Source organism: Cyprinodon tularosa, unplaced genomic scaffold, assembly GCF_016077235.1.
Source record: "Cyprinodon tularosa strain WSP-4 unplaced genomic scaffold, ASM1607723v1 ctg239, whole genome shotgun sequence".
NCBI classification, from domain to species: Eukaryota; Metazoa; Chordata; class Actinopteri; order Cyprinodontiformes; family Cyprinodontidae; genus Cyprinodon; species Cyprinodon tularosa.
Window position 1 is genome coordinate 606262 of NW_024038892.1, and position 14300 is coordinate 620561.

At 39.2% G+C, this 14300-nt stretch overlaps 1 protein-coding gene across 3 annotated transcripts in view; it reads right to left on the reverse strand.

The window, feature by feature from the left end:
* Nucleotides 1–14300, reverse strand: part of magi3a (membrane associated guanylate kinase, WW and PDZ domain containing 3a) — a 203625-nt gene that overhangs the window by 91236 nt on the left and 98089 nt on the right. The window lies entirely within an intron of this gene.

Consider the following 14300-nt stretch of genomic DNA (forward strand, 5'->3'; position numbering starts at 1 on the left):
GGATCTAAAATATTGGATCTGGAAAGCTCAAAGCTAATGGATTCTGTCCATCTTTTTCTAGCATTCCTGCCAGATCTTACCGATTGTCTTCAGATTAGGGAAATGTTAAATAATTAAAGCTAGGCGCCAGACTAACAGGAAATAATGACATGCATGCAATGAGGTCTACCAAAGAAATAAAAAGTAGACAAGCTCTCCAATGAGAACATCTGCAGAGATTTAAATAATAATCTTGTCTCTTCATTATAAAAACCAGAGGGACTAGGACAGTGATAACAGGTTGTTCTTCGGTTTGGAAGAAGAAAGAACGACAAAGTCCAACAAAGTACAAGGATGGAAGGAGCTGTGCTGCAAAGTCCTTTATAATCATGTATTGAAAAAATTATAAATACATGAATAATTCCATAAATATTAGGAGAACAGGAACTGGATGCTTACATAAGAAAAGTAACAAAAAACACTATAATAAATTATATTACAGACTTATTTACATCAAGAGAAATCTATAAAAAAAACATCCCTAGCATGTTGATAACCAAAAATGAACTTTTATTTGCTGTTTTTCTATCCAAATATCATACAGATTTTGAGCGAACTTTTAAGATGCTGAGAAAAAAAAGCCAATTAGACATTTTCTTCATCTATTAGAGCGAATTAACCCAGCTACACAAAGCGTAATGTTCTCATATTTTACGCTTCACTGTAGTAAGCAAGGAGTAGATTCTGCATGCAAGCAAAAAGATCAGAAATGGAGCGATGTTTAATCAATAAATTGCAAATTCCAGATGCTCACATTGGAAACAGCTGATCAGACAAGTGAGATAATTGTTTGCCACGTCAGAACTTTTGCAAAATTTTCCATCTCCTCTTTGGCACATTTACTTTTTTTCTGAGAAAGTAAAAAAAAAAAATCCAAGGGAATGCAAAAAATTATTTTTGCGAAATCTAATCAGTTAATTCTGTTTCCAAAAGCATTCACCTGTTTATTGACTTTCTTTTCTACATTTTTGATTAATAGTTGCATGTAAAAACCTACAAATAACAAAAAAAAAATTTTTTTTAATACAATCTATAGTAACTACATGAATAGATAAAAATCTAAAAAAAATGCAATAAATAGTTAAAAAAAGAAGGTTCATTTATATCTGACAGAAACTAAATGAATAAGCCAACAGTAACCTTACAGATGAGTGACGCCTGAGTGTTTCATTAAAACCTTTTTTCTAAAATGTGCTTCACCAGCAGTTGTAGCCGTGTTAACCATATTCAAAAGATGTTGGCACAACCTTTCTCTACTATGACTGCTTTCTCACAGACATATTTTGATGTCACATCTACTGCAAAAGCAAACAACCATTGAATGGATGCTGAAAAAATAGAGCAGACCAATCAGAAGTCTTTGTGGATTTTTAAAACACATTTTCATGATCAAACCGAAACCACTCGTTACTGCAGATCGACTCGCACGTAAACACCAAGTGGGATCTTATTACCATGGAAAAATCTAGATACAGCTGAAATTTTAAAGTGAGAAAGAGGGGGGAAAAAAATCGAACGGCAAAAGAAATAAAATTTCTGAGGCATCTCAAACATTGGACAATTTCCCCTCGGAGACCAACTAAGCTTTTTATGAAATACGTTTCTTAGCAGTAAGGCCCTGCAGCAGAGATTAGGTTTCATGGAAATAAAAAGTTAGAAAATGCTGTAAACTTAATAAATAAATTGCGATTTTATAAGAAAATATAAAAGGCATCCCTGCTGGGAGTGGTTGGAACGAAATGTTTCTCAGAATTCACCCAACAGCTTCCCTCACCTCATTTATGACAGAAACATTTCAGTCTCTTTGCCCAGTAGGTGTAAAAGTCAACTCACCCCTTAGGGGTTTTGAAATGCAGCATACACAAGATCATCTGCTATGCTCAAGTTGAAGTAGTCCACTAATCGGCAATGGTATAAAAAAAAATAAAAAGAGGGGAGAAGAGGCAAAGTGTTCACAGTTATGCAACTCCATGGAGTTTTAAATGGCGCAACAAATTCAAGGAATTTGGGTCAAGGAAACAAAAGCCGGGTCTGGCTATGCATCAACTCTAAAGCCACAAGCCTGTGGTTTATGTTCCCAGAAACTAAAAGAGATCAAAACCCCACAAATTCCTAAACAAGAGCATGTACCTCTTTCCCCATCACTGGCTGTTTTCATGTCTAAGAAGGTGGAAGTCATTATTCCTTCACCAAAGAGACCCCGATTTTTAAAATTGAAGAGATAAGCTGGCTTCAGGGAAGGCGACAATAGAGGTAATTGTCATTAGAGATAAGTCACAGCTAACAGATACCCCACTGATGCAGTAAAATCAATCTTATTCTCATGTACCCTCATTTGAGTGCACACATGAACAAATGCAAATCACCCCTCCTGCCCAAAGTAGACAACTCGAGAGCAGCCAACAGTGTAGTCTTTGTGGCCCGCCTGTCAGGTTGTGTTAGTGCACTGCGTCGTATCTCCAAAGATGGGATAAGAGGAGGGGTAGGGGGCGTCCTGCTACGTTACAAAGCAGCAGATCATCCAACTACGATGTGGACACAAGCACGTGGGACACAATGGAGGTCTTTGTGGTTGGTCATCTGGCTTTGAGCCGCTCTCTCTCCTACAGTCGGGCGAGACGGTGGATAAAAGCAGGGGCAACGGTTCAAGGATAGAGAGTTATTAAAAACGAAGGGAGCAGTGAAGGGCAGGATGGGGGGGTATAGGTTTCAGCACAGAGGAGACATGATGATGCATGGGAACACATGTGGAAACCCACCATGCCTCCCTCTGCTTCCCATTTGATCATTTCTCTATCGCTCCATCACTGACTGCGCCTCTCTTGGTGCTGAGATTAATCAGCCATAACGGACCCCCAAATGCCTCCCAAAACCTAGAGATGAGATAACGCTCTAACTCATACTAAGCTGTCATTGCTGGTCTTTTATAAACTGTAGTCTCCCATAGCTTTTATTTCCATAAATACACATTAGGCTTTGTGCCTCAAACTCCAAATACTGTAAGGTTCAGAAATTAGGAATAAACTGCATTTGTGTTCAAATGCAGCTCGAACTTTCTGTCATAAAAGGAAACCGGAGTGAAAACAGAAAACATGTTGCTGTCCATCATTTTTTTGGCAGCCGACAAACGGTTACTAACTCTCCCATCTGTAATTCTCAGTATATGTCAGAAACTTTCCAAGGTTCTGCAAAAAGTGAATAATTGAGGACAAAATGCAGGGCAGCATTTCAGTGAATACCAGATGGACCAATTCAGTCTGACAGCTTTAAAAGAACAGGCCACAATCAAGTAGATCTCCAAAAAATGAAGAACCACATTTAAGCCGGTGATCTTAATGATACAAAACTAAACTTAAGATGGTATTGTCTGTATGTTTACTACCTCCTGGTCCAAAAATTGGACAAATGGACTAGACACCTAACTAAACGACAATGGAGAAAAGAGATTTTGCAAAACTAATGTTTTCGTATTCTGTACAATGAGAATACACATTATTTGTATAAAAGGGAGCACACAAGCTGTCGTCTTGCTGTGGTGCGATGGAACAAGTCACTGGAGAGCTGTTAATATTGAGAATCATCAGCATAAAAAAACAAAAACAACCCGAATTAAGATGGTGGAGTTTAAAGGTATAAAGGTATAGTGGAGGATGTTACTTTTTTTGCGTGGATCTTCAAAATAAGTGGTCATCCTAATTGTCAATCATTCTGGTAATATGTTTTCCTAAGGCCGTCCTGTGTACTCATCCCCATTTTCACTTACCAGTGTTGAGTCTGACGTAATGGAAAAATTGTAAATCTAATTTTGGAAAGTAAACTTATATGAGCGAAGCAAACAGCAACTTTTTAAACAGAGCGTGCACAAGGAGAAATTGGCTTTTGCATGCTCTGGAACGTGTTTAAAAGGCATTCCCTCTCAGGAGCAAGTACAGGGTTGTGCATGTGCATTCAAGTGGAGAGGGCTGGTCTTTTCAAAAATTCACGAAAATCCTCCACTATACCTTTAAGCACCATGATTTATGGCTCCAAAAAGAACTGAAAGATCTAATAAAATAGCCAAGTTGCAAAGTGTGGAAATCCCAATCAAAGCCCCTTGATTTAATTTCAGCTTGTGAGCATGGTGCATTTTGATTTGGCTTCTATTTGCTAAACCTGTCCACAGCTCTTTAAAGACACAAAAATGCGTCTTATGTGGAAATCCTATAACTTCCAAGTGTTGGTTCTAAATGTTATCCTCCACACGTTTTTAGGATATGTCAGCCTGGTCTAAAAGCTTGTTGGTTTCCATATTTTGCTTTTGAAGAATACACTGGAAAGAAAATAACCATTACATTTCTCTAGCTCTTTCAGCAATGCTTCCTTGAACAATGAGATTCTTTGGATCGTCTCTTCAAAGGTGAGCAAATGTCAGGAAAATCCTAGAAGGACAGTTGAACTTTAGATTTAATTCAGGTTTGCTATAATTACTGCATTGGTTGAACTGACAAAGATCAAACGCTTAATAAAAAAAGGACCTCAACAAATGTTTAATCAAAGAAATTACCCTTTTTATCTATATTTATGTATTTTCACCCTTAATGGATTTATTTCATTCTAGCTGAACAGGTGACATGTTTACCCAACAGACAGACCTGAAAAGTTGTTTAGTTACGGAACTATCCTCCTTTAAGGTTGGTGTAAAATCTTATCACATCACCTCATCATCCAATGGGGCTAAAATAACTAAAGAAAAGTGCAGCTCTTTTCCAAAGCACCAACTTAACAGGCATCCTAATTACATTGAGCATCCATGTTCAGAGCTCTTTCCCTAAATAGTGCAAAGGTAATGCAGGGATGTCACAATCAGTGGTGGCAGTGGGCGTTTAATGAGCCATTCTATGACAGTGCAGCTCCAGATACGGTGAGGAAAACCCTGCCATCTGTTAATTACCACCTCGTTAGATTTATTTGGCAACTCTGGGCAAGAGGCAGGCAGAAAATCAACATAATTTTAGACTCATAGGAGATGGGTTTTTTTTTTTTTACATCCCTGCAAAGGACATAGAAATGTAACGCACTATTTTTTTTATTCACAGAGCCATGAAAACTCAGCCGGCTCCAACACCATCCGACCGATGCTTATGTTCAGTGGAGTGTGACTTGTAACACCAAAAAAGTTGTGTTTCCCAAATATTTTTTTGTGTTAGACAGAAAATATGTGAAATCACCAATGACAACAATAAGGCGAGTGACGCTTCAAGCTGAAATAAAAACTGACATGCAGGAAACTGTATTGTCCAACTTAGAATCTAGCTAGTTAAAACATCTTAACTTACTAAGGTCCTCCTGCAAAAGCTGGGTGTTCCTGATTTTAAACATATAATGACAAGGTCCAGATAGTCGCAGTTTTAGATAAAATACAATCAGAATATGTTGAGGTAGGGAATCTATAGCTTCTTTTAATCTTTTCATTTTTCAAAAATCAACAAAAAAGATTATCTAGCAGCTAGATGAAACTCTATCTGAGCTTACTGCGCCATAAGGAGAGTGACATTATCCCCATACATTAGGCAGAGATGTGCAATCAACTGTTTTAGCTGATATTTAAAAAGGAATGAGCATGCTGCACAAGGCTCTGAAACTTAATGTTATGGGTGGAAAACTGTCAGTGCAATAATCATCAGCACACTCGACACAGATGGCACCTAAAGCACTTGGCATTCAGCAATATGAGCTGTGCTATAACTAGCTATGCTTGCTGTTGTTCCCTGGCTCTTTTGGAACACCCATTAATTTGGCTAAATTTCTGAGATAAATTAGGCTCGGTGCATTTTCTGGCTCATTTAACGGCACACACCTACACTGTTGATAATCTACATCATAAAAGGCCAGCGAGAGTTGGTATGTATAATCAGTTTCTGCTTAATGAGGTGAGTGCCTTTAAATTAATGCTGCCCTTTTCTTCACAGTCGATTGATAACAGCAGTAAAGAAGATATCAAATGTTTTCTTCTGTAACCTGAGAGAAGACCTTGAAATGTCCTTTTCTTGAGAAGACAGCCATGAACCGACCACCACCTGTTGTTTAAGAAACCATGGGAAGGGTTTTCACAAACACGGACGTCACCTGATCAAAAATGGTCATGGCAGACTTTTGTAAAATAAGATAGTTATATCTTAGCATCATAGGCACAAAACACAATGTTCTGCTGCATAGGTAATCTGCAAAGTAGTTTTGAATCAGCGCTTCTCCATCTTGGACTGCTTGTGTCATGATCAATTTGTAGCTGCCTTTTATTAAAAAGAATTTGCACAAATCTATGTCAAAATCCCACTAATTCCAAAAATGCAACATTTCGCAATTGCAGAGTTTTCATATTAAAATTAAAATTGCACATGAAGATGTTGTACAGGTGAAAACTCTGAAAACAACATGGCGTCGGTGGATGAAAACACAAAGTTATATTCCACATTTCATCCTCCAACTACAGTACCGCTGGTCTTCTTTTTTGTCTTTTTACAAGGCAGTAAGGTCAAGCTGCAGATCGTGTGGTGCAAAAAATTGTTTCCATTGCTCTTTTGCAAAAATAAAAGAAATTTTATATGACCTTTTTGTAATTATAATTTTAACAATCTGATGGTTAACAGAAACAGACCTTATGGGAACCTTTTTAAGGCCAAATGATTATTGGACAGACGTGGGACCAAGTCATTATTCTTTAAAAACAGTATTTAAGATGAACAAGCCTTAATTGGATTTCATTGAAAAGCAAAAAGGCAAAAAAAGTCTCAACTTTCTTCTTTCATGGTTCACTAAATGTAACCTGACTTGAAGTTTAAGTTTAAATGAGATAAAGGGGCCTTCTTTCTCTAAGCAAAACAATTCCTAATCAACTCTGACGGCTTGAAATATTTCAAACAACCCAGAAGAACCAAAACAAAAAAGCCACAGTCATGTTTTCACTTTTCTCTCACATGGTGGGGATTTCAGACGTCCGACTGGGATCTCTGAAGCGCAGAAAATAAGTTTTGTATTTCTTAATAAGTCCTCTTAAATCAAAGCACGAAGCCCTGTCAGCCACCACTGCAGGGTAAACGCTACACTACCAGAATTATGACGGGGCAGAAAAATGACACAGAGGACAGAGGGAGCAAAGCACTGAAGCATGGGATCTTTCTCAGCAACACACCTTAAATACTTTGCTCATTGTCTGTTCATCTGCAAAGTAACTTTCATCCTTGTGCTTTTCGCTTACAAACCAAATGTATATTCCTGCCTTTTTAGCTGAGTCAAGCCCTTTGTGAGGAAATGACTGCAGAACATTGTACCCTGATAAAGAATGCTTCAGGAGCCAACTCCTTTCTCACACCACTGTTCTTCAGGCTCCCCTAATGCAAAGGGAAATAGGTTTTTCCCGCAGGAGCTTCATCAAAAGCCTGCTGTTGTTTGACATCATTGTGGTTTGAAACATCTGCCTGTCCCTTGACAAACACACACACACACACAAACCAACACACACACACACACACACCTGTTTGATACGCACAGATGCACGTGCATAAAGCCTAGGGGCAAATAACAACTCACACTGCAAGGGAACAAACATGCATGTGTTCAATCACAAAGCAAGGCTACCAAAGAGCCTGAATGACAAACAAGAGATCAAAGAGAACCTGAATGTTTTTTTTTTTTGTTTCATCTTTATGACAGAAATGTTTTTAGCCCCTAGTCCATGCAGGGAGAGGCAACAAAAAGTGTTTCCCTGTGATGTAGAGATCAGAAAGAATGGAAGATAGATCATTGAGGAGGGAGCAACCAGTGAATCATGGAGGAATTGGGAGGAGATGAACCTGGGGCTTTGTTTGGGTCCTCCTGGGTCCGAGTACCTTATAACCAATCAGCTGGCAATGCCAAACACCCAGCTTATTGAAGCAGCCCATCGCCAGGCTCTTCTAACTCACCTCACTGAGAACCAACATGTGAAAAAGGGGCTTGGATTCCCTTATTAGTGTGTCATAGTTTTAAGGGAGATTTCATTCGTGTGTAAAAAAGCAAAAACAAATAATAGGGCTCCTACAAATTAACCCATCTATATGAATTGATCTTTCTGCTGTATACCAAATCAATAACTAAGAAATTCGCAAAGGGAGTGGCGGCCTAGTGGTCAGGGCATAGAGCTTGGAATCCTAAGGTTCTACGTTCGAGTCCCACTCCCACAGACTGCAACTCTGGGTCCCTGAGCAAGACCCTAACCCCACACTATTCCCCGGGCGCCCAACAATGGCAGCCCACTGCTCCCCAAGGGGATGGGTTAAATGCAGAGAGTTCATTTCTTTGCCCAGTTTTCTTTTCCTTGTTTTCGACCACAGTAGTAGGGTCCCTGCCAACCGTGGCATGCTGGTAAGGGAGAGTTGGAGCAGGAAATGTTTGCAACACCTTTTCTAGTCTGCTCCTCATGCTATGGAGGTGAGCAGTGCATTCCTAAAAAGGGCCGCTCAGTTGCTCAGACTGCTGCCGAGCTCCACCGCTGCTCCGGTCAGTGAATAACGACCACTTGGCACTGAGCTGCCTGTCTGCAGGTTTACAGCTAAGACTCCCAGTGTACCCACACCTGTCGCTTCGCCGCTCACCCATCGCCACAGGGTTTTGATGAAGGGGATGGGTTGGAAGGATGATAGATGACTTGTGCTATGACTTTGTTTAAAGTGAGGAAGAGTTGCGCAATGTCAACCTCACTCTCTCATCCGAGAGCGTCTAGATCCGGTGGCAAGACAGGTCAAGATGACTGGAGACGGGAATGGATGCAGTGGATGGCCGTGCTCTGCGCTGTCCACCGAATCCAGACTTCACACACTGGGTGGACAATCCCCTAACAGTTGGAGATCAAGGATCAGCAACTACCACATATCATGCGGTATGCTCACAAGATAGTGGAGACTTGTGGTGGTGGAAACACACAGCTTCCCTCCATGATAGAGAACAAGACCTCTATCATGCCTCTATAATGCCACTACATATTTGCCCTGTACTTGTGACTGTAATGACAATTAAAAAAAGCTGAAAAAATGTAATGTACATCATTTTATTTTGCTACCAGGGAAGAGGACAGCACAGAAGTTTTCCGACTGAGAAGAATTTTCCTCTGTGACCTTTGGTAAATATGAGGAGTTCGCTGAAATGCAGCATCCCGTTTCTATGATTTACATAGACATTCAAGTGAAAATGGAAGGAGAGGAAAGTAACCAATCTTTAAAGAAAATTCCTGAAAAACCTTTAGAAAGACTTTAATTTCACAGCTTAAAAACACACTGTCACATTCTCTGAACACATTGAAGTATAAAAAAGAAATAAAAAAAAACATTTGTTACCGTACCACTACATTTAACAAGGTTCTCACATAGAGAATTCCACATCTTGCAAATATTTAGTTTTAACCGTAATTAATTCAGTTTTTACCAAGTTTGCTTTAGGCGAACAAAAGAGGCACAATCAACTCCCACAGACACCGACTGTAGGACTCTTAGCCTCAATAACTCAGGCTGACGGTGACTATACTCTCAAAAAGAACCCCATGGGATACAAGACGTCTTCTTTATCTCACCTCCTCTGTCTCTCTCAGAAACAGACAGTGAGACTTTTATCTGACTTAGAACGCCATAAGTACTGAAACCATATGAGTGACAGTGTTATGGATTACATATTTCAAACTAGAATATTTTGACAACAGAAGCGTTGGGTGACTGCTCCTATAAACAGACACTTGTCCAAATTTTAAGAGTAGTCCCTCCTATAAACAGGACATTAGTGTAGGTTTGATTAAATTCCATATAAGTTACTGTAAGGTTTGCCTTAAATTGACCCTTGGTAGTCATTAGTCTTTTCAGGACTTTTTGTTAATAATATGGACAACAGAGCAGAAGCACAGCATTAAAAGCTACAGTTGATGATGGAAATGTTGAATCTCCTGTTGCCACGCTGATACACATACTGCATAGATCCTGGACTCCCACGTAATCTTAATTGGCATGCTGCTAATGAACAAACATGTCGGGCCTTCAGAGATTAGCCTAGTTGTTAATCAAAAAAATTAATCAATTCATTTAATAACCCATCAGACAATAACAATGTCAAATGGAAGATATGCAACCTTTTGTGAAAACTGTGTTACTCTGATTAAATCTTAACATCATGGATAGAAAGGGTGGTGTTAATTGCTGAACAAACAGGAAGTAAACGTTAAAGGCATAGAGGATGATCTTTTATTTCCGGGTGGATCATCTAAATAAGTGGTCCTCCTGACTGTCAATCATTCTGGTTATATGTTTACGTAAGGCTGTCCTATATGCTCTTCCCCAGTTAGCTATCTTTTTCTGTGCATGCGAACTTTCAGGTGTTTATGTGTGGTGAGCTACGGTTTTAGACAGTCATTGAAGCTCACCTTTCTCAAATGGCCATGGGTCATAGGAGAAAAAGTGTCTACGAAGTGTATGAGAAGAGCTCTCGACACAAAGCATTATGGGATTTGCTGTAACAGCGTGTCGCTATCACCATAAGCTGTCGCTACCCAACAGCGGCAACTAATAAAGATGGTGGAGGCACCACGCCATGATGGTTAGTACATCTTATGGATTTGTATAATATGTTATATTACATGATTTATAGACTTTATTGACTTCATACTGATTATGTAATGTGATGTGCCTATTTTTTTTATTATAAGTTAAAAAAAAAATCAACTTATGCAATGAAACACCAAGTGTGTGTCAAAGTTATGAATTTATTTTAGGTCTTAAGTCCCTCTGAAAATGAGAGAATAATCGTTATTTGAGGCTGTAGCACGACCGGTCTAACTAGGGAGTACCGATATGGCAGCCGGTGGCTTCACTTCAACCCCGTACTACCAATGGGCTACCAGCAATCCAGTGAATACATAGAGATCAGTGCTCTGTACACAGTGAAGGTAAATCTTGAACATTTTTGATATAATAAAGAGCTAACTCGGGTGCAGATTATGTGTGTTTTAAATATACTGAAAAGCCAAATGATTTAGTCATTTGTTTTAAGTTTAGCAGTGAAGATAAACAATTAAGCAACCAGTGTCTCACCGGTAATTATTTAATAGCATTGTTGTACTAATGTAAACCCAGTGCGACTGTCCATTGGGCTGCAAGGTGGTACAGATTGTAGCAATGTTGCCTTCCAGCAAGAAGATCTTTCAAGTCGTTCAATTCCCAACCTGGGTCTTGAAGCATGGAGTTTGTATGTTCTCAACGTGCATGTGTGGGTTCTCTCTGGGTACTCTGGCTTCCTCCCACAGTCCAAAAACATGACTGTTTGGTAAGCTGGCATCTCTTAATTGTATTTAGGTTTAAGTGTGTGCAGCACTGTAGGTCTCTGGTTGGTTGGTAGGTTGATAAAAAAGTCCAACTTCAGGCCATTGGTTCAATCCAGACTAACTCTGACCACATTTAGACATCTTTTCTATTCCTTTTAAAAGACTTTAGATAGATAGACAAATATATTTTGTTGGCAAGCATCAGCTCCTGTTTGGAACTGCCTTAATAGTTTAGGTTGTGTTTTGATGTAAATATCTATACATTTGAGCAGCACTGCAACATAAAACATTATATAATGTGAGAGGACACGTCAGAGTCAACGCAGTCGATGTGTTTCACTAAAACCTAAACACAGCTGGATCCAGTTTCTAATGCTAGTACCTACTATGACCACCACATTAACTTTTTATTACCAAGAACAGTACAACATCTAATTCCATACCTTGTAAATCACTTTATTTCTTCGATTTGTGTTTCCATCAACTATGTGCAAATAGCAATTCTATTACTGGCGAATGATGTGTCCACTGTTTCCGGCACACATTCAGAACCTGATCCCTGTAATAAACCTTCAGGATGTTAGACAGGAAGGATGAACCTCAAGATAAACTTCTTTCCAACATAACATCCATCTATCACATGTAACAGTTTCTGTAGGAAAACGATACTCGTATATCACTAAAATGAGGCAGCTGCTTGGATTTCAGTCATTTCAGGCTATTGCCAATCTCACAATCATTTCTGTGTGTATGTGAGTGAGAAAAGTGAATGGCTATAAGGCAGGATTTTTCTCAACACTTGTCCTCAAGGTCATAACTGGGACTTTAGCTTAGTGCAGTTTGTTGACATTGTTCGGCCCACTGGACACAGACATTTAGTTCATGATTTATTGCTGTTTCTTTGAGGCTACACACAAGGGGCTGTTTAATAATCTGGGCAGATGCCGAGAGTAAAGAGGGCAGAAGCATCAATCACTCTCAGCAGATGAAAAGACTTTAACAGCCAGACGCCATAGCAAAGATATGACGAGAATCAGAGGAAAAAAACCCGCTACAGCTGCTAATCAAACATACAACTTCATGTTCTTTTCCAGGTTCTTGATGAGACCCAAATACTTGGATTGTTTCTTTGATATTTAGAAGAATATTGTGTGTTATAAATACAGTAGCTCCTTCAGATGATTGGCAGTCTGATGAATTATAGAGAAATGGAGAAGTACAGAGAGAATAAGGTGGAGGAAAATAATGTCTGCACAGGCTGCCATGAAAAAAAAGTGTTTAATTGTAGAAATAATATAAGAAAAGGTAAATTTGGTTATCTGACCCTGTTCTATGATGTAAAGTGCGTAACCTATCACAATTAATATTTACTGCAGTAGCTGCAATGGCTTCTAACAGTAAGATACATTTCTTGAACAGAGCCGAGTCTTCTTATCCACGTCTCATGAGACCCGCCTCGGTTCAAAACATCCATTGCAGTAAGCAGCCAGCTAACAGAGCAACCAGCAAAGGCGTTTTAGCAAACCTAAAATCAAATACCAGGGCTGTGTCAGAACGTCCGTCCCTAACACCTAATTCCCTCAATCACTATATAGAGCAGGGACTGATTACTGCTTTTCGCTCCCCATTGGTCATGTACTTTGCCTCAACTGAACGGTGCCTGCAACATCTTTGTTATTATTCGCCCGACAACGGGCCGCTGTGACAGCAAATCCCATAATGCTTTGCAATTAGAGCTCTCTGTTCAAAGCATTGCGGGATATATCTGCTCGTCTAGTGACCATGGATGATTTCAAGCTGCATTGGGGGAAATTTTAAGTCCACTACTTTTTCATCCATTAGATATTCGGACACTCATTTAAAATGGTGTAGCCACTATACAGTGGTTATATTACACTCTATATGGTGATTAGGGCGAACATTCAGACAGAGCCCTAGTATGAAGACAGAATTGTGTGAAAAAGGAGGCAACCTGGGACCTGTAAACTGCCTGTTATTGGCTACCTATCAGGCAATCCCGCCTCTTAAGATTTCCTAGTTGTGCCTCATAACACGAAGCATGTTTGCCAATAGTTGTGTCACTACCCGATCCGCTCCAGAAACACGTTCCGTTCTGCACATGCGCAAACAGATATACATCCGGGTGTCCATAAATAATGTAATTATGGTACTAAAACCACTTATTTCTATTCTTAACTCACTAAGAAATAGTAATACACGTCTGTAAAAATGTTTTATGACTTTTGTGAGATAATATTTATGCTTTTTAAATTTTTTTTCGTTAAACTGCTTCTCTGACGTCATCATCAGACATGCTCAGAGCAGTCTGGCGAAATATGATTGCCATAAACCATGTTTGTCTGCATTTTAGTTGTTTCTTTCTTTAGATTACAGATTATACTATATAGCATAAGGTTAAAAACGAAACAAAAACATACAAGTCAAAAACACTAGATTTATGTTTAAATCCAAAGCCAAAAAAGTTAGCCACCGGATGTAGCGTAGGATCCCATTTCTGGTGCAGATCGGGCAGAGACGAGTGAGAAAAGAAAGTACGTCTACTATTTTTGGGAAGGGAAAATGTCATTTAGGTATTATTAACAAAATAAAATTGAGGACGAACCGGAAGTATATCTGGATTCGCATGTGCAAATGAGCTGATGGTGCATGCGCCGAACGGATCGTGCTTCCGGGACGGATCGGGTAGTGACAAGCTGTTCTCTTAAAGTCATCTTAAATAAAGTCTTCTTTAAATAATTTAATTTAATACTCATGACTGTGTTTGGGCAGCAGTAGCCATAAGCTGTTATGTTTTTGTTAAATTTGGAATTTCATATGAGCTAAGTTAAAGTTAGCTTCACTGCCTATATTGAGGCTTGAATGAACTCTTGTTTATCACTAAACACAGACATTTATATTATAAGCTTGTAGCTACTGTTAAGCATAG